Genomic DNA, 23811 nt, shown 5'->3' with positions numbered 1-23811 from the left:
TCATTTTAAAGGGACCCCTTTTATTGATTATAGAAGAATTAAGAGTTCACTTATAATTCACTGATAAAAACAAGTCAATAAAATATTAAAATTGTCAATTTTGTTTTTGGACATAGATCAGCAAATATTTTCATTCATTCATTCATGAGTAATTAAATATATTTTATTTTATTTTATTTTTAAAATGTCTATTTAAAAAAAATAAAAATCACTTTATCAATATCTAATATTGACCTGTAAATACCAACATATCTTGAATCACAAAAAATATATATATATAAATAAATAAATAAATAAATAAATAAATAAATATAAGAAAAAATAATAAGAAATGTGCCTTGAGGCAAATTTGATAAAAAATCTTCTGAAAATTGAAGTGTTTTTATTTAATTTCTACAAAAGGACATTTAAAAAGTGAGGCCAACATTTATTGTTTCCCTATAACAAAGATACATAAAGTGAGGTTTTAATCAGTCATATCTGTATCTGCATGACATTTTTCACAAGGTTTTTTTTTCCTTTTCTTTAAACATTTTTATTTATAATAATAAATTAATGGTAAGTTAAATTAACTGAATTTATTATGAGAACAGACTAAAAACTACAAACTAAAATTTAGTGAGAGTAGAATTCCAGCACGTGTGTGTATACTTTGTTTAGTCTATGTTCAGTAATGCATAATTTATCAGCACCTGTTTAACCTGTTTATCAGCACACCTGGCCAGAACTGGTTATAATGTCAAGATTGCCAACATTTGCATTCATGGCCTCTTCTAATGGCGCATTACAAACACAACATGCAAAGAGTTCTGACATGAGCCATGACCACAGCTGTCAGTTCCTGTTTATGCACCCCCAGTTTGTAGCACAGACCAGGATATATGAAGTAGTAAAACATAGGTCATATGTTGAGGCATGCATTTTTATTTTTATTTTGTCAGGATTTAATGTGTATATATTCAAGATTTAAAGGGGTTATCGGATGCCCATTTTCCACAAGTTGATATGATTCTTTAGGATCTTAATGAAAAGTCTATAACATACTTTGGTTAAAATTTCTTAACGATAGTGTAAAACAGCACCCTTTTTATCTTGTCAAAATCAGCTCTGTTGTAGCATCCCATTTTAGTGCATGTTCCTTTAAATGCTAATGAGCTCTGCTGACCCCGCCCCTCTCTTCCGTGGGGTGATAAGCCATTCTCATGAGACTGTTTACTTTAGCCGCTGAACTTGCTAACTAGCACGTTATTAGGAAATCAAAAAACAAAATAACCAAAAAATAACCTTGTACTCACTACTTCTGTAGGTGAGGCTGGATCACAAATGATTTGGATCTTTATCATTATAGGGTGGATGTTTACACACACAGCCAACACACATTTCACTTCAAACTGTGCACAAACTGTAAAAGTGCATGTCACATCCAAAGACCCTTTTAATAATTCATGCTATAAATGACGGTTGCCATAGAAAGTGGTTACCAATGAACATTCCACATGTTAACATTAATGGTTGTTTAAAACAACATAGCAGAATGTTTTGACTTTTAGATGTATGAAGCCATCTGTATGTCACATTATATTCCCTTCATATTCTCCTCTGAATAACCATAAATGGATGTAAAAAGACTTCTTAAGCTTATTCTCGAGCGCTTATGCAAACAATATGACTATATGTCTTAAAGAATTTGTTTGTAGAAATTATAGATGATCCAAGGAAGAGGTCATGGTTATAGAATTAAATGCTCTATATTGTTTTTGTTCATCTTTCTACAGGTATCACAAAAATAGAGCATGATAAGTGATTTTCAGTGTAGACAATACTACACAGTTACAAAGACAGACAGAAGTGGATCTTACAGTTGTTGACAGACAAAGTGATGAAGTAGTAGAGTGCAGAAACAGTCTTTCTATACACACACACATATATATATATATATATATATATATATATATATATATATATATATATATATATATATGTTATTATGCTTATAGCTTAATTTTTCACAATATGGCCAGTAAAATGCATTAAGAAAAAAAACATTTTTTTAAATTAATTCTTTAATAGTGACTAGTATTTTTTAACCTTATGCACATTAGTTTACCATTACAGCAGTACAAGTGTTTCATACACATTCAGAGGTTTGTTTGTGAGGATTTTCTTTTGATTTTCGATTTCATGTTAATCGAAAATGCTGTTAGCAATTTCTGAAGGCTGTTTTTTGCAAAAACATTTCTACAAGAAGCTCCAGTTCTGTCTGCCGTTAGTTTTTCATAGTGTATACAGGCACAAAACTCACAGCGGAGCTGTCAAAATGATGCTACAACATTATAAATCTGTCCTCTAAACTTTCTCTCTGACTCCGTTCTTTGTTCCTTCTCTCATACTCAAAGACAAACATCTCTGTTTTCAGCTTCTGAGTAAACAGAGAACATCTGTGGTTTATTTCTAAATTCAAGCAAAATTGCCCATTAATTATGTGATGAGCAATAATTCATTCATTGATGAAATGCTCATTAGTGTGAACAGCTGGTGTGTAGTGGAGGTGAGAGAACATTTGAGGAAGAGACTTGTAAAGTGTTCTTTTAATCTACATGAGGGTCTGTGGTGGGATTGTTTGGTTGTTGTGTATATGATAGTGTGTCTGTAGGTGCACAAATGGGACATGGTCAGCTCATCACAGAAAGAGACTATATCATATCAACTAAAAATTATCAAACACAAATTACAAATCAAAATGAGAGCAAGTAAACCACAACATTTAAATTTTTTGGTTGAACCCTCTTTTTGAGCCTACTGTGATTTTTTTTTCTTTTCCCCCATAGTAAATAGTCAGATATGCACTGTGTTGTGTGTGTTTTCCCTGTTCTCTACAACTGTTGCTAGTCAGATCAGAATCAGAATCAGAAAGAGCTTTATTGCCAAGTATGCTTGCGCATACAAGGAATTTGTTTTAGTGACATAAGCTTCCAGTACACAAAAGACAACAACACACAGTCAAAAAAAAATAAAAATAAAACCCCTATAAAATAAATAAGTGTATAAACAATTGTGCTATAAATGATAATGGAATTGGATTGAGTAAGATGCAGGGATGTACTAGGATGAAGGGGTAACAAATAAATATAAGGATATTGCACATTTTTATTGTATAAGTAGGGAACATTTAACTGTTTATGAGGTAGATTTGCCTGGGGAAGAGAACTGTTCTTGTGCCTGACTGTCCTGGTATTTGCGGCTCTGAAGCGCTGGCCAGATGGCAAGAGTTCAAAGATGGGGTAACTTGGGTGTGAGGGATCCAGAGTGATTGTCTGAGCCCTTTTCCTCACTCTGGATGTATACAGTTCTTGAAGGGTGGGCAGGGGAGTACCAATAATCCTTTCAGCAGTCCGAACCGTTCTCTGTAGTCTTCTGATGTCTGATTTTGTAGCTGAATCAAACCAGACAGTTATTGAAGTGAGTATTGTTTGATAAAACTGTTATTGAGTGAGATTGTTTGATAAAACCCAAATGAGATCTTTGGGAGAAGCCAAGACTGGTGGCAGTCTCGCAATAGGCTTGTATAACATTAACAGTGTTGAATCTTAAGAAATGCTAATTAACTATAAATGCTAATGCCAGCCATTGCCTCATTAATGAAAGCTAGAAATTAGCAGTGTGTGTAGAAGTGATAGGCATTTTGGTGCTGTTTTGTATATTGTTGGTCTGTGTATTACTGCATTCAGGTCCATTAGCTTTTTCAGCAAAGAGACACAGGCAATGAAATGAGAACCATGACTCTTGAACAAAAAAAAAGCTCCTGGTTTCTCCTAGAGCAGGGTTGCCAAGTCCGCAAATTGTGCTTCTTTTAGACTGTTGCTGTGAGTTAAAGTGATTTCTCCCCCACGCCCCGGAGCACAATTTCAATGGATTGCACCTCTGACGTAGGGGAAAACAGCGGGGAAAAAACACACTGTTGTACTAGTTTTAAGCTAGTTTTGAATTGCAATTGAGCTGTTTTTGTTTTGCAGACCTGGCAACCCTGTCCTGGAGTTGATTTAGATCCATGCAGCTCATGATCTGGTGTTTTTAATGTGTAGGAGCGGCTCAGTTTGCAGTAAATACTGCTCCACAGAAACCTTTCATCTTGTGCATTTGAAAACTCAAAATGCATCAATCATCTTTTTCCAGATTTTTATTGAGAATAATTAATAAATCTGTTATCAACAAAGAAGTTTTAAGGTCTTATTATTATTATTACATGCTTTTTTTTTTTTTTTTACATTTTCACTGTAGGAAAATGTTTTTTTTTTTTATTGGTTTGTTTATCTTTATAATTTAATTAAATTTAAATACGTATTAATTATAACAATAAGCAATAATGATTATTATTATTATTAATAATAATAATAATAATAATAATAATGATTATTATTATTATTATTATTATTATTGGATAATTAAATCAGTTCAATAAAAATAATATTGTGAATGTGGCTCTATTTAAAATGCTTAAATCAACTGTAAATCTACATTACGAAATATATATATATATATATATATATATCTTTCTTAATAAAAATAAGTAAAATATGGACCTTTTCACCTCTAATGAGTTTGCAACTCTAAAATTGCTCTCTGATGTATAAGACCATTGAAATAATGCTGTAACAATTAATAAAAATAAGTAAAATATGGAATTTTTGTTTGAAGGTTATGAACAGGACTTATAGTTCTCCGGCACCATGCCGGATCTCCGGCGTGCAGCGTTTGGTTGTGGAAATAAATAATCCTGCATTTAAAAAAAACAACAACAACAAAAAAAACTTATTGATTATCAGTTTCGAGTCCATGAGTTCGCCTACCAATGGTATGAGAGGAGCAGCTTTCACTCTCAGCCAAACTAACATTACTAGCCAATCAGAATGTTTGCTCTTATAAACACGAGACGCGCATAATTGTATCCAATTGCAGAGTCGCAGACCTTATGAATGGAGAAGCGCAACAAAAAGCTGAAAGGCGCAATGGTCAAAGATGTCCATAAAGCACATATTTACATAGAATGTCTAATTAAAAAACAGCGGAGCTTTGTAAACAGCTCAGAATAATCATGTTATTTCCATAAAAATTATATGATTGCCAGAGCATATTTACAGGGATTTTTGTAAGTCCTGTTCACACATGATCTATTAATGGTAACTTACCGGTAATTTACCAGTGAAGACTGTATGTGTGAAAGGGGCTAAACTCTTCCTCTGTATACACTGTGAATTTGAATTGCATTCAAAAAACGTTCATCTGGGAAAACAGTGTGCATTATTTCACTAGATTTGTAACGTAAATCATTTATAAACCTTTGCCAACACAGGAGAATACATCAACCCCTCCTCCTCAGACTTGATGCACACGCAGGTTGCCAGATTGACGACACAAACAGGAACGAGCGCACGTGTCAATGGATGAAATCAAATACACTGTGTTTTCCGCCAACTGGCAACCTGGGGTGCCGAAATACAATTGGGTAAACTGGCAGTGGGCAGGTTTCACAAACCAAAACAAATACTGACATTCCGGCCCGGAATGCACATTTTCAAAGGAGAATAACTGACTGCTGCATTGTTTTTCAGATAAACAAGTATGTTAAATATCTTAAATATCTGCAAACATATTATGGTATTTTTATGAGTGAAAATTTTACATACAGCACCTTTAAGTTGGTTATGTTCATATTATGTTGAGGCTTATTACATTATGTATTCTAACAGTGTTGTTCAGTACAATCATGTAATTTTTTGGTTTTGATATTTTATTTAAGCCAATTATTATTGCCTCATGGTTAGTTTATATAAAAATAGTCATACTAAAGCCTGTTTTTCACTTAGGTCTGTTTGAGTTACTAAAAAAATATCAGATTACTCAGTTGTCAAAATAATCAGTAGATTACTTGATTACCAAAATAATCATTAGTTCCTAGCCCTAGAAATACAACTGCATTGTTTTACTTTTTGCAATTAAAAGACAAATATTTCGTCACTAAAAAAAAAAAAAAAAAATAGTGTTAAAATATTGTCACGTTCTAGTGAACCAAGTATCTGTATTTTGTCTCATCTCGTGAGCTAAGTGTATCGGCACACCCCTAGTGTAATAATTTTCTAAGTGTATGATACAACTTTCATTCTTCAGGTCAACCATATATTCATGAAAAAGAAAATCAGTTTGAATAAAGAAAGCAATATCCAGAAAAAAAGTTCAGGCTCAGGATTTTTTTTTTTTTTTTGCCGCCCCCGGAATTTCTCCAGAAGCTTCAAAAAAAAAATCAAAATTAAAAAAAAAAGTAATAATTATAGTGTTATAAAAAAAATCTCCAGCATTTTTACAACTCTTCTGGGAGCATTTGTGGTGTGACCGTATGTAGAAATGTGTTCATCTGTTCTATTTAAGTGCATTGTATTGCTCAACTGTAATCTCTGTGTATTACTGCAAATTTAGTAGGCCAGTTGAGGTGAATAAAGGACAGGATGCAGTGCACCTAAACAAGACGATCTCTTCAGATCATAGCTTGATCACGTACTGACATGCCTGTTGAGGGAGACGTTGTTATCTGTTATGTTGATGGTTTGGCAACGCTTTAATCTGCTGCTCTTTCTCTCAATGAAACGATTAAACGTATAGAGTGTTTGTTTGTTTTTGGGCCCCTGCAGGTGGGTCTGCGGTATTGCGCCGGTCATGTGGGGATTGGGGGTGACCGCCGGTCGCTGCAGGAGTGAGTTAGCTGGAGAAGGCACAATATTTACCTCATCTGTTCAAATGATGGCGTGTTGAGAGGAAGGCATGGCAGCATGACGTTTACTAAAGCAGGATGGAACGAGACCCTGAGGCCTCACAGACTCTCCCAGCCGTGACTGTTTGTCTGAGAGAGCGCTAACTCCCATGAACGATATACACTTGACAGAAAGCCACTGCCTTTTTGCTGTGTGTGTGTGTGTGTGTGTGTCTATCTGACTCTATAAGCAGCATTCCTCTTGTGAAACCAGAGTCATAGAGAGTGCTGAGGAAGAATGGAACCTATTCAGCTGCACCACTTAATCAGACTCTCTCAGCGTCCCTCGCCTCCTGCGGCGTCTCCCTTGTCGTGTGTCTCAGGTGCACAGCCCCTCCTTTTATTCGCCATTCTTTACCATTTTTGTTTCTCTTCCAATCTGTCAATCTCTTTCTCCTCTTACTCCCTCTCTCTTTTTCTCTTTCCCTCTCAGCTGTAAAATTGGACTTGGAAAGACGAGGTTTTTGGGGGAACTCATTTTCTTTGTCCTTGAGTATTTAAACGATAAGGAAGCTTGATTTTAGTAGATTTGTCTTTATGCGTCTCTAGCACTTTTGCTGCAAAAAGGATTTTCTTAGGCAGTATTGTTTTGTCTTAATGTCTAATAAAATATCTAAGCAACCTTAAAACACCAATTTACTAGAGAAGCAATATTGCGTGAGATATTGAGTGTTATTTTCAAAGAATACACTACTGATTTAAAGTCTGGGGCTGCTTTTTGATAATAAATACAATAAAGTGTGAAATTTAGTTACAATTTGAGATACCTGTTTTCTGTTTTAATATATTTTAGAATGTAATTTGCCAAAGCTGAATTTTCAGAAACTATTCCTCCAGTCTTCAGTGTCACATGATCCTTCCGAAGTCATTCTAATATGCCTGATGTGGTGCTTAAGAAACACTTTTAAGTAATATCTATGTTAAAAACAGTTGTGCTGCTTAATGTTTTTGTGAAATTCAAGATACATTTCTTTTGATGAATAGAGTCTCACTTTTGATCAATTTAATTGATCAATTTTAATTAAAATTTTAATCAATTAAAAAAAATCTTACTGAACCCCAAAAATGGTAGTGTATATTGAATTTTTGAAGTTTATTTTTCACTCCCCGTTGGCAAAAAAAATTATTATATTTTTAAAGCCAAAATCGAATGTATATGCATTTATTTTTCCCCTGCACAGTATTTTCTCTTATTATCTTACAATTTTGCTTTTCCAATTTTTGCAGCACTGGCACACATTTGTTATTTCTCACAACTGCCTCTGGCGTGTGAACATCAAGTTTGCTCACACCACAGAGCATTTAAGCGTGAGATATCCCAACTGTCCTCACCTGCAGGTGTGCTGCCACAGGTGTTCTTTGTGTGTTGGTTAATTGAGGCCTTTTTGTAACAGAAAGCCCTTGAAGTAATGCAATCTTCCAGCACATCTTCCCTCTATACCTTCTAGTCTTCCTTTTTGTCTCTTTCTTTATCTCTCACCTTCCCCTTTTCTATTCAGTCCTGTGGCATCTGAGCTGTTACTGTAAGCAGCAGGAGTAAATGCCCTTATTTTAATACAGTTTAGTGGTGGGCAAAAGAATTGGTCAGAGACTGTCAACTTAGTTATGTTTAAGTCAGCGTGAAATTCTCTGTGTGAAATAAATGGATGAAAAAGTTGATTGCGTCCATTGGGAATTGATTGGTTAATGAGAAGTGGGCGTTTCATGCAGAATTTGCTTTAGTGATTAAAATAAAAGTCAAGATGGATCAAGCTGTTTTTGGTTTACGAAAATTAACATGTTTTCTTTGAAATCACATGCGATGATGAATTCTGCACAATTTCCATGCCATGATTGAGACTGGGCTGAATACTGCCATAAAAGAAAGAAGAAAATGAATCATGCATGAATACATCTTGACTCATATCCAAATGATTCCAGTTTTTACACATTCGTGCATTTAAGCTGGTCACGTTTAAAGTTATTGTTTATAAAGTTCATTGAACCGAATTCAGTAAAACAATCTTGCGTTCAAAGATCAGCTACTGTATAGCGTTACAGGAGATTACAGAAGACAGCTCTGTGAGGAAACCTGAGCGTTATTGAATCAGTATGTACCTGTATGTCAGGGCGCGAGCACCACTGTAGCTGTGTAACAGTGTAACCCGTTTCCCTCTTGCTCTCTTTCTTTCACTTTCTCCACCTCTAATGCACAGAACAGTGGCGTCTTTCTCCCGCAACCCAAAGTGTTAGTTTCATCCTTGTCATCTTTAGACACGGCTTCTGCCAGCGGCGTTTGAATCATGCCCAGAATACACTGCAGCACTCTCCACAGGAAAAAAAAAAGAGATTGTACCTCATGTCTGGAAAATTAAAACCATTTGCAGTACATCTCTACAATGTTCCCTGTTGGATGTTAACACTATATCTACCTCAAGCCACAAGTTGCATTGTATTATTTGTGTTTAGCTTTGTTTTTCCCATCCGAGCTGACCCATTTTTGGGTTTCGACCGACCAGTTGAGGACCATTGTTTATCCTGACTACATTTTCTAAAGTAAAATTCAATTCAGTCATTTTTAAGACAAAAATATACTTCTTATGTGTCCACACAGAATGCAGATTGAGTGATTTGAGTGCTTCAAAAGAAAGGTCCACTGGTTTGTGCGCTCAACTGTGCGCAAGATGGACTGGAATTCTGAAAATGAAGCGTACCTAGGCTTTTAATCTGGTTCTTTTGTAAATATAATAATATCAGCTTCACAGGGAAGAAAGACTTGAGTAATTGAATCCTATCTGCATTAGTTATCGTCACCTTCTGTGTCATTATATGCCAGACTCAGTACCTCACTTCAGTCGTTTCACCTCTACCTGCATTTGGCCTGGACACCTGAGTACAAAGATCATGTGTAATGTATGCTTATAGCAGCCAGCAACTGCCAGCCATGTGTGTTTTCTCTGTGTGTGTGTGTCTGTACTCGACCTCTACTGCTAATGTAGTAAATTTTTTTCCAGTAGACCATCTGTTCTCTCAAAGATTCTCAGATTCCATATGGTCGGGATGGAGTGGACACATTCTGATGGAGAACCACTGGTGCTACCAAGGGCAATTTGCCCACCCAGTAGTAAATCAGTGAAATTAAGTCAAACTTTTTGCTTACATTATTATTTTTTTAATTCAATTTGATTAAAAGGTCACGCTTTATTTTAAGGTCCAGTTCTCACTATAACTACAACTTTTGCCTAAATAAACTCCTAATTTGCTGTTTATTAATAGTTAGTCCGGTAGTTGTTAAGTTTAGGTATGGGGTAGGTTTAAAGGATCTAAAATATGGTCATGCAGATATTATATGCTTTGTAAGTACTAAACAGCCAAAACACTTTTAAACATGAATGAGAGACTGAGAGGCATAATTGACTAAGACTGAAGGGGTTTTGAAGCATACAGGGTCAGGAGATTATGGATGCTCCGACTGATCGGCTACTGATCACTATCGGCCGATAGTCGCTTTGGGATGTTTGATCAGCAGTCTCTATGAAGGCAGATTTAAAAAAAACTGATCTCAAGCTGATGACACGCCTGCCTGCCCGCCTGCACAAAAGAATCACAATGCTGAAAAAGCGTTTTAAGTAACAATGTTTGGATTTGAAATCAAAATAATGGATAAATGTTGTGTTTGTAGTAAACAGCCACAGATCAGCTGCAGACTCCTGTGTGAAAGCAGTCAGTGCTGCTACTGCACCGCTTGCATACCACACATGGACTGCATACACACTGCAAACAGAGTATGTGTGAACCTGGTGTAAAAGGCCGCCTCACATACAGCTCACGAAATCAGGCTTGTGCCTTGTGTAAGCTATTGTGCAACAATTGCACAATTGTCAAAAAAAAAAAAAAAATGTGCATGATCAAACATGTAGGTGAGATAAATATATATTTTTGAAAAATGTCTAAAAAATGCCCCCCTCCACTCCCTCACTTAAGAGGGGCATTCATTTTCAAAAATGAAATTCGGGCCCTAAATACATATCTAAAAATCTTGATTGGATCATCACTAAATAATTCAGCATCATAATAAGAAGGTTTTAAAAAGATCGGTTTTGGTGATCATATTGGTAGATACTACTTTCTGTGATCGGCGATTGTTGATCGGCCTCAAAAATCCTGATCGGAGCACCCCTATAGAAGATCACAAATAATACTAGTTTATATAATATATTTACATAAACAATACTGATATATAGGGGTGCGTGATGTTGACAAAAAATCCAAACTCAGTACTTTTTGTGATTTTTTTTTATTTTTTATTTTTTTTTTTATAACAATAATTAAACAATAATTTGCTTAGTGTGTTTTTATGCTGATACCTTAGCTGGTTTATGCCTGTCATGGATAAATAAATATGACACTAAAACCACAAGTAGGTGGCAGCAAGTCCCTTATTGATTAATGAGTGATTCATAGAATCATTCATTCAAACAGTTTGTTTGAAATGGTTGATTAATTTAGAAACAATGTGAATGGGTTATTGAAACATTGACTCAAATGATTCATTCAAACAGATTCATTCAGAAACGAAACACTACAGTGTTGCTCTGAGGCATGCAAAAGTTCTGCTCCGGCTTTGTTTGGAAATGTTTTCATTGGTGAAACAGAAAAAACAACAACAACAACAAAACCCAGACAATATTATGTCTACAATGATACTCACTCAATATAAGATAGTTTAGATATTTAGATAGATATTAAGAGCCACTTGTTGACTGCAGACTGTTCTGGTCTGGCAGATTCAGCTGTTAGAAAGAAAGAAAGAAAGGAGAGAAGAGAAGGCCTCATCCTCCTTCCATCCTCTTCCTCTGGTTTTCTCCCTCCCTCCCTCATCTCTCTGGTACTCCCCTGTGTGTGGTTATGATCAGTGTTTATGCACCATAATGCTTCCTGACTCTCCTGAAGGAGGGATTGACCCGTCTCATGCTATGTTAGTGGGCCACATTGCACTGCTGTCCTGTTGATTAAGTGCCAGGGGCCGGTGCTTCTCATTACGGCTGCACATGGAGCCCGAGCTGCCAAACGCACAGAGCATGTGCGAGAAGTCCCACCGCAAGTGCTCTGGGAATTGGAGTCCATTTCCTCTGTACACCACTGCACCATAAAAGAGTAAGAAACACAGTATTATTGTATAAAGAAAGGGCCATTTATGCTTTAGGTCATGGTGTTCAGTGGGCCCTCTGGGGCCATACCTACAGCGCTGCGGATTTGGTGAAGATGCGATGCATAATGTATGTCTAAGAAAGGAGGTAGAACCCCATTACCCACAATCCACAGGCAGAGGAAGCACATGTTTACCTAAAAATAAATAGACAGAGTTATCCTCAGAGACTTAGTCTTATACATGCACATTTATTAAAAACAGACAGAGGCCGCTCAGCTACGCATTCCCAAAGAGCAAACATATATGCAAACATATATGCACAAACAACCCGGTTAAGATACACAGACATATACAGATGCTTTGCTCACAGACTTGGATGTATACAGGAAAAAATTATGAATTGCCTGCTAAAAGCTGTCAGGCACCTAGTTTTTCATCTTGCTTCTCTCCTTAATGTTGTGCGGAGTAAGGCCTTGGCTCTGTGAAAGGATATGAAGTGAATGCAGAAAGGTGAGGAAAGCAGAAAAAAAAGATTAAGTAACTTTCATTTTCGTACCTTGGCGCAATTTGCCACGAGACCCCATCTCGTGGCTCCCCTTCTCCACATGTATTTACCTCTCTCTTTTCCTGCATTATCTGCTTCACATATCTGAGCCTGTTGTGTCATTCTTTAGCCCTTTTCTGACTGGGACTAGTTTGCTCTGAGAAGATTATGTGAATTTGTGATAAATACAAGTCCATCTGAGAAGTTTAATCTGGTCACAATAGGATTGTGTGTGATTTGCATGTATTCATGTCTATCTATCTATCTATCTATCTATAGGGTCTGTCTGTCTGTCTGTCCGTCTGTCGGTCTGTCTGTCTGTCTCTCTCTGTCTGTCTGTCTGTCCGTCTGTCTGTCTATCTCCTATCTATCTATCCGTCTATCTATCTATTATTTATTTATTTATTTTCCTCTTATTTTTTGATGCCTGGTCCATTTTTATTTATTTATTTATTTTCCTCTTATTTTTTTATGCCTGGTCCATTTTTATAATGGATTTAAACCTTTGTTGAAACTTCATGGATAAAATGACAATTGAAATAAATAATTGTAATAATAAAAAAAAACATGTACCTATATATGATTTTAATAAGCCTTCCTTTTGATGAGAAAGTTTTGGGTTCTGAAACTTACAGAATGTTTTTATAGTACAATGATCTCTTATATTTCAAAAGACCAAGGGAATTTAGATTTCTCAGTTCATGACCCCTTTAATTAATTTTAACCGATTATATCAAATCAATCATGGACTGCAGTTTGTGCAGGTCACATTATTACATCAAATTAGTTGCTGCGTCCCAGATTGCATACTGAGTATGTTCTGCACTGGGTGTAGAACCTTTTTGCGACATTAATAAAGTAAATAATGTTCTCTGTATTTGTGTACAATAAATTGTGTGAGTCATTGAATCATTCATTCATTCAACCTGTTTTTTTTAAAATTAGTTCTTGTTTAATCAACCATTTAACTATTCAGAAAAATTAAAAGCTGTTCTAAAAATTATCCCAACAAATGACTAAAAAACAGTTTTTTATATATTTTTCCTTCCATTTAAAAAAAAAGCTGTTCTAAAAATTACCCCAACAAATGACTAAAAAACTCTATTTTTTTTTCATTTATATTTTTCCTTCCATTTTCTCTTCATCCTTCATAATTTTCATCAAGCTCTAGAAAAACATCAAAAATAATAGTTTAAATCAATTCAAGTAATGCTCCAGTGTCCCTTTATTTGTGTTTAGTCATCAGTTACTTCTACACATTCAGTTCCTCTGCCTGTTTCTTTCTTTTTTCTTTTTATGTACAAGATGAAATCATATGACAAACTGAACCAACTACTTTATTCTGTACATAAAATGGAACCAAACAGTCCAGAGAACAGCATGTGCTGCAACGTGTGACTGTGCCCTGAATTTTGATGGGGTGAGAGGTTGTTTTTGCCTCGAGATGTGGAATGCATCAAGCATGTGCATGTTTAAGGCAACGTTACGGGAATTTCCACCCAGCTTCTACATATGTGTATTATGGATTTTGAAGGTACAATATGCAAGTGTACTAGGGGTGCTAATATGATCCAGGACCACACAAGCGTGGGAGGATGGGTCCCAACTCCGGCAAAGGGCCAAAAAAATCACCCCTCTCCCACAGGCGCCATCATCCTGGTGCGCCGCCACCTTCTCGGCTTTCAAGGCTGCACAACATCCGGGAGAGGGCCCCCGCTCACCCACCCGCCAGCACCTTTAGTCTTAGGGGTGCGTGCGAGCTTCCTTGGCCCCCCGTATGCCACAGCGCCCTACATTTATAGCTCATTACAGAGGTGACTGAGATGAGGAGGTGATGGGTGGAGGTGACAGGTGAGGTGATGTAGGGGCGTGATGCAGGAGGAGAGCAGCGTGTGGCTGCTTCAAGGGGCGGGTCACTGTGCGCCCCACTAGAAGCATTTACAGGCCGTTCACACCACAATCTGCATGCTGGTCTTCAGTGTTTTTTGTTTTTTTACAGTCTTTATAAATGTGGCCTTATTTATTTCTTTGGTTTTATTTGCTCTGGTGTTTATGCATTTGGCCGACAGCTGATGTGTTTTATGCCATGCTGATGCTTGGATTTATACAGTGTGTGTGTGTGTATATGTGTGCACATCAACAACTGGACATGTTGTTCTGTATTTTATGAGAACTTACAGGACACACATGCTGCTGCCAGTAATAAACACATCAGTTTTCTCTCAGGCGAGCTGTGTGGTAAAGCCATGATGAGAAATGATAGAAGTTCTTTAGATCACCTTTAACACAGTTACATTTTGCATGACTTCACGTAACTTGAAAGTGCTTCTAATGTTGTGGTATGTGATGTAATTTCCCGTGTATGTTGAAAGCATAGTTCGTAGAAAACTTTAAGTGTTGGGCAAGCAATTCTGTCATCATTTTCTTACCCTCATGTCCTAACAAACATTCTGTAGAACACAAAAGAAGATATTTTAGATATTACATTTTCAAAAATTACACAAACTATTAAAACTGGTATATCAGCTCCACAGAAGAAAGAGAGTACATGTTTGGAAATGACACAAGGGTGAGTAAATGACTGAACTTTTTATTTTTGGGCAAACTTTTCCTTTCATAAAAGCTTGTAGGTCATTCATATAGGGAAGAAACATTTTTCTAGTTGCTCTACTCTAAAATGTTTTATTGACTAAATATTGCTCTTAAGTTGATTAAAACTAAATGTTTGTTGGAATAAATTGCTCAAATTGGTTCACAAATTAGTCTGAATGATTCAGTAGCAAATCAAATCTAATTCATTAGCTAATGTGAAGTGCAGAAATCTGTTCACCCAAAAATGAAAATTACCCCATGATTTACTTACCTTCAAGCCATCCTAGGTTTATATGACTTTCTTCTTTTAGACAAATACAATCTGAATTATATATATATAAAAAAATGTACTGGCTCTTCCAAGCTTTGTAATGGCAGTGAATAAATCCATCACAGAAAGTACTCCACACTGCTCCGGGGGATGAATAAAGGCCTTCTAAAGTGAATCGGTGCATTTGTATAAGAATTATATCTATATTTAAAACTTTATAAACCGTAATCTCTAGCTTCTGTTAACTGTCATACACACATTCATGAGAGAGTGGCATGACATAGGCATAGAGGATAAGCTTCGGTGAGAATATGCTAGTCCCACAAGAACCAAGTTTTGTTTCAAAGGAAAACCAGTCTCCTCTTTGGTTATATTGAAATCCTCCAATATTTTTCTTTACAAATCCTCGTTTTGTACTTCTAAATCGTGACTGGTGTTTTGTTTTGCTATCTTCTCTGCATTTCCGAGTTCGCCACTTCTTACCAGAGCTTGCGCTACGCCGACATCCTACATCATCTGCTGGAACGTCACTCTCTTGTAAAAGTGAAAATTAAAGAAAGAAAATTAAATGCTAAAAAAGAAAATGACAAATTATATGTAATCCATACCTTATGCTACTAATCTTATTTACCTGTTTACAAATGCTATTCGTTAATTGCTGAAAATCTTCCCCTCGACTGTAGCGCTGATTCTTGTGATAAATGTAAATTATTTTAAATTTGAAGAACTTGACTGCAAGTGACAATTGAGAACTTAATCAGAGGGGAAGATATATAACGTTATTGCGCAGTACATTCCAAGTCATTCCAAGCCTAAATGAGTCACGTGAAAAGGGCACCTCAAACATTAAACACTGTCTTTTGTTTTCCATGGAGGAAAGAAAGTAATACGGGTCGAAACAACATGAGGGTGAGTGAGCGCTGACAGAATTTTCATTTTTAGGTTGATGGTTCCTTTACACAAACAACCCAAGGGGGTTTGAAGTCAGTGAGACTTGCTGTCATGTCTGGTTTTTCCTGCTCTGCCGTTGTGTATATGTCCAGCTTCTGAGAAACTGTGAGGGAAAGAAATAGAGTGTGAAAGAGAACTAGTGATAGGAATTGCCTGCAGCTGAGATTGCCCAGACCAGTGAATGCTCTGGCAGCGCATGTGCAGATCGAAGGGCCTTTGGCCAAGATACCACACCTCTCAATCTGCTTTAATTCCAAGCATAACCTACCTGGTGTCACTGAGCCACAGGGTTGTCCCAGCCTCTGCCAATACACACACACATGCATCGGAATTCCCTTTGTTTCCACTTGGCTTGGCTTCTGCTCCATTCATAAAAATACTATACCTGTTTATCTGATTGACTGCCAAACCTCACCTGCTGTGTTTGCTTGGAAGTGTGCTGGAGCATTTAGGCTTTGTCAGATATCTCACGCTCCACGGACAGCAGTTTTATCTGGTGGTATGTCAGTTCTGTACCGCTGCCCCGGGCACAGACCCTGGTGATGTGTATGAAGTACAAACAAACAGGTGAGGGGGAAAGGAGATAGATCTTTAACTGGGCTCCTGTCCAAACACAGTGGTGACCTCTGATCCCACCTGTCTCCCTGAACTCTGGCTTCATTCCATTTCAATCTCTCTCTCTACAGCAGTAGGGCTCTCAGTTGAGTCAAATATTTAATCACAATTAATGTAATTGTTTTTGATAGTAATGCACATAGTTCCTTTTAAGGAGAGGAAACTAACTTAAGTATATGTGTGATTATTTAGGTTTGGTAGTTTGTGTGAAATAACTGCTCATCACTCTTCTCACTTATACAAAAAAACAACAAACAAACAAACAAAAAAAAACTTAAAAGTGCAATAAAACTAATCCATTTTATTTATGTGCTATATTCCAATTTTTAAATGTCATTTTTAAAGATAATTGGTTCACTGAAAGCTCAAGAACTCCATCAGTTGACCTTGTGAATGAATCATTTGGATCAGTTTGTGAGCTGAATCAACCAATTCGTTGAAAAATTGGGCTTAAAAGAGTTATTCATTCATGATTTGAATATTGCGTATAATGAACATGCCAAAGAGAGTTAGGGCCGATTTTCAATTAATAATGACATCATAATGACACCATAATCACATTTATGTTGTTTTGGGGGCCTCGATGGAGCCCTCATTTATTTTCATTACTTTGAAAAAGTGGCCAGAATAAAAAAAAAAAAAAAAAAAAAACACCTTTTGTGTTCTACAAATGAAACTGTCATACAGGTTTGGAACAACTTTTTAAATAATGACAGATATCAGCATTGTTTAGATTTCACAATAACTTGTATGTATATGTACGAGACACCCAATGTGGCTCCAATCATGTTTAATCAGCTCTGAATTTTCCCATCATTTTTTTTAGAAATCACACAGAATGAAACACTTACAATGTCAAATTGAATAAGCATTTTAAATATATTTAATTAATCGCATGTGTTTAACTTTGACAGCCCTAAAAAGTATGTCATCAGGTGGAAAGCTGTGCATTCAGTCTGTTTAGCTTTACGTTGCGTCAGAGGAAGAGCAGTGCGCCATCTGCCATGTTCTGAGGGGAAGTTCACAGCCTCCTCCCTGACACTGAACATGCATCTGAATGCAGTGAGATCACTTGATAAGTTGCTAGGCTCAAGCAATTCCTATTGGTATACCGTAATAAAAAATAAATGCAGAAGCATCCATCTTAAAGTAAATCTCAGGTTTTTTGTGCCCGACTGACTGGCCTTGTGAAAGATTAATGGAGCATGATTTATCTATGCACAAAGCCGGCAAAGCCACAGAGAGCTCAGTTTGCAGAATCTTCATTTTAACCACCTTTTGAAAACATCAAAGTTTTTTTTTTTTTTCTTTTGATTGATCCACCTTAGAAACAGCGAAATCGGGAAGGGAAAAGCCTCTGATTTGTTTTTCAATACAGTCACATTCTTGGCAGCGTCTTGACCCGTCTTTGCCAAAGGCATGTTGGAATGAGGGAGGAGGCCGTGCACTCTTTGAAGGGGAGTGTTTGTCTGTGTTGGGGAGGTTGGGTCAGTTTCCCACAATGCCCTTCCTTTCCCCTTTTTGTTTCCCCCTAAACATCCGTCTGTGCTTAAGGGAAGTGACTTTGTCAGACTGACCTTACGCAAGATAAACGTCTCGCTGCGTAATCTCCGTCTTGCATTTGAGCAGATCCATCTCATTCATTTTTCTTGTTTTTGAGCTAGAGAAGATGCTAAACAGACACTAGCTAAATTTCTCCTCAGATAAGATGGCGATTATTCAAACGCAATAAATGTCTAGGGTGATTAATGTTGTAAAAGCAAAGTGTTGGATAGAAGAGGCTACCTCTGCCAAAAGAAACTCCTGCCCTGTCCATCAGGACATATTCTACAGGTTCAGATGAACAATAGTAGATGGTTATATATCTACCTACCTGATGGATTGACTTAGGTTTGACTTTTTGACATTATTGACAATTTGTTTTTCAGATTGCAAATTTTTGTGACCTGTATTAGATTTTATCTGTACTGTATCTATACCCTTAAAATTCCCACATTATTATAAACAAAAAAACATTTAATACTAAAGATATGGTCTAAATTGCATATATTTTTACAATTTTAGATAACTATTTTCTGTTTTATTATATTTACTGTAATCTGTATGGCTCCAGTTTTCAGTGTTATATGATCCTTAGGGAAAAAAATATATGTATTTTGTGTATAATTTTATATTTTTTTTTATGACTGTATCATTTACTGTCGTTAAATTGCATTATAACATATATACCGGCATTATAACTTTCCATTGGCCAACCTTCCTAAACTGGTTGACCATACTTCTCTTTCAACTTCTCTCTTCTGTCCTTTTCTAAACCATTTCTCAACCACTCTTTGTAAACCTGACACGTAGTAGTAACAACTACTAAAAGGTCAACTACCGAGAGACACTAATCAGGCATGTGGTGACTAAGAGAGGCAGTTTAACCAGCCATCAATCACACAACTTTATCAGCCCACTCCACCTAATGTAAACAGCAATCGCTGGGAAGGAGGACAAGTGAGGCAGGGTCCAATATAGTAACACTCGCCAAGCACCACATTAAACAAAAAAGTGGCTTTGGTGAGTATTTATTTATTTATATGTTGTACTAGTATTTGACTAGTGTACATTTATCTGGAAAGTTTTTTGTCCAAAAAAAAAAAAAAAAAAATGTGATAAGATGCATTGAACCACCCAGATGTAAACAAATTCATAGTGGGTCTCAGTGTCTTGTTGTAAGCTAAACCTGCCACCATAGGCACACATTCACAAGGAAGGTGTTTCTTCAGTTTTATTTTAACGTGAAGGTGATACTCAGCAAGGATATGTGTGATTGGTGCATTAGATCTTATAGTTAGGCTGAGATCGGTAATCGAGCAAAGTAGCATTTTTCAGTCCCTTTGACATACAATATTCTCTTTTTCAAAGGCAGTGAGTTGGTTGGTTATATAAGGATCTCTTCTTGCGTTGGCTTCTTTGTGAAACATTCATTAAAGGATGGTGCCCTCTGACTGGCATAATGGCATCTGCACAACGTGGCCTTCACTGAGATCATATCAAATCACAGTCCGGAATCTTTATCTCCTGGATCATCAGTGCTCTGTCATTAGCTGTTCATAAGTATAGCGGCCGACCTGTCAAGTCCCACTAGATGGAAATGCCTGTCTTTTAACCATCTTATAACTTATTGTAAAATTTAATTGTACTGCGGTTGTGATGTAAAATTGTTTATATAAATATAATTGTAATTATAAAATATTAGGAAGAGTGGAGCCTTCTATCCTGAATGAAAAAAGAGATTAAGAGTGAGAGAGATTGGCTAATTAACAGAGGCTGTTTCGCTCTGCAATATACTATCTAATTATTCTTTTTCATGCTGCTTTCAAACCAGCATTTTAAAGCATTGAATTAAGGGCAAGAAGAAAGTAGGAAAACAGAGGAAGAGAGAAACAAAGTCCACTTTCTTCTTGCCAATTAAAAAGTTTTAGTGCCGCATTTGAGAATGCAGAAAACAGCGACAAACTTACAGCAAGAAAAATGAGGCTGAAAATCTTACTCAGCTGCACCTGCTGCAGTTTTTATATCCAATGTATGCACTGTGTCAACATATATGTCAAGTGTTGCCCCTTCACATACAGCATACCCACTCCTGCACATACACAGGTGCAGTGTCAAAGATACCTTCAATGCTCCACTTTAAAATATATGTGGCCTTTGTGCATTTTTGGCTCCCTGTACACTTTTTACAACACTCGCACACACACACACACACACTAAAAAACAAACAGTCATCATTAACAAACACCACCTCTCTTCCTGTTTATGGCCCTGTGCTGAATTAAACTTAATTTGTGTTCTTTCTCTCTTTTTCTTTCTCCTGGTCTCCCTCCAGTTGCATGTTTAACAGGGACCCTGCCTTGTAAAGCTACATTTATAGATCCTGTATGTTTGATTGTATGGGGCTTTATGACTTTGACCTTGACTGAACAGGAGAGAGAGGTAGACCTCCTTCAGTATACATGCCTGTGCAGCGACAAGATTGTCTGTGTACATTATAGCCTTAAAGGGTGCTTAAAGGGCTTTGTAGTTGACCCAAAATTCAGTGACTCTTCCTCATGGTTTTTGATAACCTTGTGACTTTTTTTTTTTAATTAGACTTTTACTTCTGAAATGCTGGAAACTGTTTGCAAGGATAATATTACATCACTGCTCCACTACTATGGTGGCCCAGTAGTGCACAACACAATAAAATTGCTGCAACTCACTAAAATCGCCGCAACATAGCGCATAGGACTAATTTCGTTGTGTTGTGTTTCCATTGCATTGGGATAATTTTGCTGTGATGTGGTTTGTTTCCATTGTGTTGTGCTAATTTCGTTGTGTTGTGACTTACTTCTATTGCGTTGTGCTCATTTCGCTGTGTTGCAGCTTGTTTCCATTGTGTTGTAATACAGGTAATGAAACAAGGGTTAAGAAAAACTATACAGAACTTTCAATTTTGGTTGAAAGGGCCATCCACCAATAAGGAGGCAGCATCACCATTTAAAGTACTTTATGTCATGAGCTACTCTATCATAACTCATAATCCTCTCAAATCCTTTGTTAATCATAGGAGACTAATTATTGTGATTAGTTGCAGCAGTCTCACCAAGCGTCACCAATGTTTTGGTAATAACCTGCTTAAAAACATTTTTTTACACACACACAATTGACGGGAACACACTTGAACACACATCAGCCGGACAAGCAGATGAAAAGGCCTGTTAGGCCAGCGAATATGTGAACAGGCAAGTCCGATGAAAGATGATAGGCCAGCTGAGCATTAACTAATGCAGAACAAATGTCCTCTTGGCTTCATTGTCAAAGGGTTGCGTCACTCACTAGCCATGCGCTTGAATCACCAAGCACCTCCGCAGTCAGAATATGAGCCGTTTGGATGCAGTGATATGCGAGCGTATCAGTATATTCGGCTCTATGATTGTGCTTTCTCAAGCTTTGAGCTTAAGCCGCCAGATCCTTTTCTTTCTCTTCACACACAATAAAACGATCTAATTCCCCTCTTTGGTCTTGAGCCACCCATTCATAGATGGATTCAGAGGCCCGTACGGCATGTTCCACGTCGGTTTGTGTTTGGGGAGTGTGCTTAGTAACTGTGAGCATAATAGATACAAAAGAAACATCGATATACACTTACCCATGCACATCTGTCAGCAGATCGCTTTGTGAATTTGCCTCGATATATCAGTTTTCACTTAAGCCACGTTTGTAGATAAGGCCAGACAACTTGTAGAAAGAATTAGGGCTGAACGATACGGGCCAAAAATCATATCTCTGTATTTTTAGGATGATGGCAAATTACGATATACATATCGGTATTTTCTGCAGACTAGGCTGAATGTTCAGTACTTCCACTTTTAGATGCAACATGTTTATGGTTTTGCTGCTAAAAATGATCTTTTAAATACGGATAATCTTCAATTGATTAAACCAGTGCTGCAATTCGATTATTCCTTGATTAATCAAATAATTCTATTTTTTAAAGGGCAATTTTTTTTTTTCATTTCTGTATGTATTTAAAAAAAATATGATTCAACATCCTACCCAATGTTGTCCCCCAAACAATAAAAACTGAAGATTGTTAAAGCGAATATGGTGAATTTATTTGTGTCGTCTACACTGTACATTATGAGCAAAATAGGTAGATATAAAAATTACTAAATTTAAATGAAAATAAAAACAAAAGCATAGACTAAATGTTATCTCGGAGAAACACATTTTCACTCATCTAAATATAATAATTACATTAAATCTTTTACAGCTACTGCTCTCATGTAGTTGACTGTGCCACATTTTTAAATCAACAACAAATATTTTAGTAAAATGTCTTTAAAATATATATTTTAGTCAGAATTATTGTGCTCCCTTTCTGTTGTGCTTGTTTGAGATGAAGTCTGTAAAGTTTAGCATAGACTTCCTTGCTGTCAGGACAAGCCTTTATGCAAAATGGAAGTACTCATGTGACTTTCTTTTATTTAAAGGTGTGAATATACCTGTGAAACTTAAGTTATGCACTGAGGAAAACACATCTCAAACAGCACACCATATCTGTTAGCACACGTATCTGTCAAAGCACCTGACAGGGAAAGCTGAGCTAAATTGTATTCTCATGAGCTAGTTTTAAGTTCTTTATATAAAGCATGTCTCATGTTAAGGACAATTCAGGTCTTGCAGTTTTCCTGCAGCTGCTCACTCTGTGCACTTTCTTTTTTCAGATGCACTCACAACATCAAAACTACTATATATCTGTATTAGTTTTGATAATTTATCAGTGAAAATAGTCGATATAAAAAGAATCCTGGATCAGTGTCTTTTTTTGGACTCTTAGTCTGACCTTATTGACCTGTGGCAACAGCAAAACAGAGACTAAGTTTGGATACCGATTTGCTGTGTTGCCAAATCCCTAATTTGCTTGTACATGTTGACTTCCTTAGTCTAATCTCATCTGTTATGTTTAGACTTGTGTGTCAATTTCAGTACAGTCTGTATACACAATTAAGTCTAAAAGCACAGTTAAAATACTGTAAGCGATGACATGTTTACATCAAGTGACCCTTTAAGTGGTCGAGCTCATCAGAATCCATGACCTATGGAACCACGATTGTTGTTTTTCTCAATATCCTACCACCTAATCCAGATTATCGAGGCAGTCAAGGCCTTGTGATTTACACAGGTTTTAAGACACATTGTTGCTGCCAAAGAAGTGAAAGAGCAGCCTAGAGGTGCACGTGAGCTCCAGGGTTTGCATGGAGTATGTGGTAAAGGGAGAGATGGGATTACGGACCTCCTAATCAGAGTTATTTCCTAGAAAGTGTGCTCACTGTCTCCAGTGAGCCGGCGATGCTCCGAAGAGCACATGGGAATAT

General features: G+C 36.7%; 1 protein-coding gene across 5 annotated transcripts in view; it reads left to right on the top strand.

Annotated features, from left to right (window-relative positions):
- Window positions 1-23811, top strand: part of LOC109100142 (thyroid hormone receptor alpha) — a 142626-nt gene that overhangs the window by 71309 nt on the left and 47506 nt on the right. The gene's annotated exons all lie outside the window — the stretch shown is intronic.

The sequence above is a fragment of the Cyprinus carpio genome, chromosome B12, assembly GCF_018340385.1.
Source record: "Cyprinus carpio isolate SPL01 chromosome B12, ASM1834038v1, whole genome shotgun sequence".
NCBI lineage: Eukaryota > Metazoa > Chordata > Actinopteri > Cypriniformes > Cyprinidae > Cyprinus > Cyprinus carpio.
The sequence above is the reverse complement of the archived record's forward strand: the minus strand, read 5'-3'. Positions and strand labels throughout refer to the sequence as shown.